Genomic DNA, 4341 nt, shown 5'->3' on the forward strand with positions numbered 1-4341 from the left:
TCGTTAAGCATGTTCATGCTCACCCCAACCCTCATATGTCCACTGTTTTCACCCGCGCACCTTCCTTTTGTCTCTCCGGCGCTCCCTCTGGTGCATTCCCCATTCACTCCGCACTCCTTCCCTGCGAGCAGCACCTACACTCCTCTCTTTAGTCCGTCATTAGCAACGTACGTTCGTCATCCCACTGCTGACGAGCCTTTCTCACCTGCCTCCACCTTCCGCATGCCAACCACTTTCTCTCGCACATACCACACCGCCTCCCTAAATACCTCCCACTACTCACTCTCGTTCCTCATCCTCTCTTGCTCTGTTACATTTTCATCACCATCTTTACCTTCATTAATCCATTTTCTTCTATCGTTCTAAACATCTAGATTTTCTTCGTTCTTCTCGTTCCTGCGTTTGTCTTACTATTCCGTCCTTCCTTCCTTTGTTTCACAATTTCATATTCCACTTCGTCCTTAAATACGTTAAGTAATGGGTGGGAGGGTTTTCTTATCTGATTTAAACCTGAGGTTGATAAGCATCAACAAAGCAGCCAGCTGCAGGAATGACATGCCGAACACTACATAAACAAGCGAAGCAAGACGTGGCGTCTGTATGGATATATACAGGAGAGTAGCATTGGAGAACCACTTGTGACCCGAGAAAACACGTCTCTCACCGTTCCTATGCCAATACCAGGCCCATCCTTAATACATAATCAATATTTTCCTTTTTCAACTGCATGATCCATTACCTTCTTCACCCCAGTACAAATCCATTGCCCTCCCTGTATACCGTGCGGGAGGTCCTGCACCTACATGCTTATGACGACCTCATGCAGGTTACATACATATCCGTTGATGATAAAAAGGATAACAAGAGATGGACTGTGATGACACATTTACCTTCACGAAGAACCCAAGTACAAGGTGAGGGGAAGGATGGAGAATATAGTGGACTTGGGATACACTTCTGTACACAAGACGAATGTATCCCTTCTTCCAGGCATTTTATTTCTAGTGCTGTCTATTTTCATTCCGTGTAGCGCGATAAAACAATGATACTAAGGATGTTGATACGAGCAATCATATCAACAACTAGAAAAGCAACAAAGAAAATGTTGACGACAACAACAGCAACAACACTAATATCAGACCAATTTCATTCCCAGCTTTTTCCTTTGTGTGAACTTCAGTGTTGTTCCAGCTTCCCAGCGCACCACACCCATGTCAATCGTCCGTCTCTCAGATACACTCTCATCCACTCTGTGTGTGTGTGTGGGGGGGGGGGGGAAGGGGAGTTTCGGGGGTTATGTTAAGCACCCAACCTGGTGGTGGTGGTTGGTGGGAGAGACTGATTATTAGGCATTAACGACCGACCCTTGAGCACGACGGTACGACCCTTGAGCACAGCCCTTAGGTTTGACGGCCTGAACTTTTGACCTGACCTTTGAGGTGCCCAGGACAAAGGTCAAGCAATCGTGGTCAAAGGACGTGCCGTCGTGCTTATGGGTCGCACCATCGTGGCCAAAGGTTACACCGTCACGCACAGGGGTCGTAACGTCACGCACAGAGTCGTCCTCTCATGCACAAGGGATAGATAGTGGAGGGAGGAGGTGGATCATACACGTACTATGCCTGCTGAGAAAAACGGTGGGAGGGGTGCTTAGTGTCATGCATCGAAACTGGGGGAAAGAGAATTAATTCTAATGTACTAAATGTGGAAGGGGGGAAGGGCTGGATACTTGCCATGCACTGAGCTGGAGGGGAGGGTTAGGGGATGGGTGGGCGTGGTGACAACGGTGCATGAAACATATGTCATGGTGACAGTTGGGTGTCAAACAGATATATGGTCATGAAGTTCACTATCAGGGCTGTCGGTCAGGCATTACCCCAGGTGGAGGGGGCTGTCTCAGCCATGCTCTGTACGGGGTGGAGGGGATGACTGTCATGCACCACACGGGGTGGAGGGGATGACTGTCATGCACCACACGGGGTGGAGGGGTATGTGAAAGGGCGGAGTGTCATGCACGTCAAGACGGGGGGAGGGTGTTCATGACAGTCCTCGACCACCTGCATGGCAACACCCCTCACCAGATCACGACTGCGTCTCCCCGCTCTGTGTATTACTGACCCTCCCTCCACCTCTCCTCTCCCCTCCCCTTTTGCCAAAAGCCCTCGAGCATATCAGGCCCCCTACCACGCCCACGCCCGCCTCCCACGCCCATGGCCGACGCCCACGCCCACGCACAGGCGGGATGGTGTTGCCGACTTTGGTCCTCCTGCTGCACAGGAAATTCCCCGGGTGACGTAGGGCGGTGGGCAGCGTGACGTCACGAGGCCAACCCGACTCCCCCACCCCCCTACAATGGCGTATCATGGGCCGGTTTCATGGCCGGGAATAATCCCGTGTGGCCATGGGACGCGGGATGGGGATACTGACGATCCCAACAGCATCATGGATTAAGTCCTTGCGGTGTGAGAGGCTCGTGTGTGTGTGTGTGTGTGTGTGTGTGTGTGTGTGTGTGTGTGTGTGTGTGTGTGTGTGCCGACGTTCGTAACATTAAGTCTGGCTTGTAACAACAAGTTACGACGGTCATGGTGCTAACCTCTCGTACACCAGCGCGCGATGATGAACCTCATGCCGTCGCCAGTGTGAGTAGCTATGAATATCGCCGGCACTTAAGGCGATATATTCTGAGGTCTCCATAGTGTGGTTGACCTTCAAATATTCGAATACCAAAGGCCGTGCTGTCGCAACGAATCAAGGGGCCGCCCTTAACCCAACGTCGCCCTTAGTGGTAAGTTGCGCTCAAGGCTCGTATCGTCGTGCTCAAGGGTCGCACTGCACGGCGGTCGTAACGCCGTGCAGTGCGGGATTACAGAAGGAAGAGGACAAATATGGCGAGCGATCAGGGAGGGTTTCAAGTGAGACACGAGAGGACAAATATGGCTGCTGAAGCTGGACGGGAAGTAGAGACGGAGAGAGGACGAGCATAAGTGGCGAGAGAGGACAAATATGGCGGCTCTCGGGGCTAGCGTCACGCCTGACCCAGTCACGAGACGCGACCCCCTGCCCACAGGAAACGTGGGTCGTGGGTTGTTAAATGTCTCTACCTCACTCCTCACTCTTCCATTCTTTCCTCATGTCTATTTATATCCACTCAAACATCTACAAAATCTATCTGTATTCTGGAAGTATACATATCTTATTTTTTTTCTTTTAATTCTTGTTCGCAGTTTCTGGCATTTGCGAGATAGCGCCAGGAACAGATATAAGTATCCCAATTCGCTCACGCCCATTTTCTCTCCACAACCAGGCCCCCCACAGACCTTTCCGTGGTCTTCCCCGTATGCTTCCTATGCCCTGGTTCAATTCACTTGAGAGCACATCACTCCCAGCACACCACATTTTCCCTACTAATTATATCCCGTGCGTGGCTTTCACATTTCAGCAAGTTATACTCACAGATCCCTCACCCGCAACAAACACAACACTTGTAAAACATACGCACACACCGTAATGACTAGAGTAGCACTAAACCACCCCACCCTACCAAAGCAGTCTGTAATTTCACTGTACCGGAGATGCGCCACTCTCAAACTGAACTCCCCAAACACGTACGAGTTATGCTTTCTCGTCTACGTGTTGGACGCCCACCCATCTCTAACATTACAAACACAATGACAACAATTCACACAAAGCTTCTCATGTCCAAGTGGCAACCTCCATACTGAAGATACCGATAACCTACTTGGCGATTGTCCCGCGCTAACTGCAGAATGACGTAACCATACCCCCGCACTTCTTGACCTGGAGTGCCGCCCGCTGTACGTGGTCTCCTACCTGATCGCTGTGGGAGCTCAAGAGAAGGGGATCCCGTGGTAGTTAGGTAATGTAAGGTGTAAATCAGTTCGTAATTATATAGATCTATTTCATCGAGGCCTGAACATGCAGAAGGGTGAAAGGCGTGCACGGAAAAGGATGAATTGGAAGGATGTGGTATACAGGGGTCGACGTGCTGTTAATGCACTGAACTAGGTCATGTGAATCGATTGTGGGAAACCATGAAAAGGTCTGTGAGGCTTGGTTGTGGATAGGAGTTGTGTTTTTCGTTGCATCGCACATGACAGTTAAAAAATGGATGCGAGAGAGCGCAGCCTTTCTTCGTCTATTCCTGGCACCACCTCACCAACGAGTAAAAAGGCGGACAATTATGAAAGAAAATAAATGTGAAATTGTTGGGAGAAAGAACTCTCGCGTTCTTCAAGCACGGACAGACCTGCTTCATAATGGTGGGCAGACTGCTGAGAGTTGAGAAAACTGAATTAAACAGCTCCTAATGTCAGTGCGGAA

This window comes from Panulirus ornatus, chromosome 38 (genome assembly GCF_036320965.1).
Source record: "Panulirus ornatus isolate Po-2019 chromosome 38, ASM3632096v1, whole genome shotgun sequence".
In the NCBI taxonomy this organism is placed as follows: Eukaryota; Metazoa; Arthropoda; class Malacostraca; order Decapoda; family Palinuridae; genus Panulirus; species Panulirus ornatus.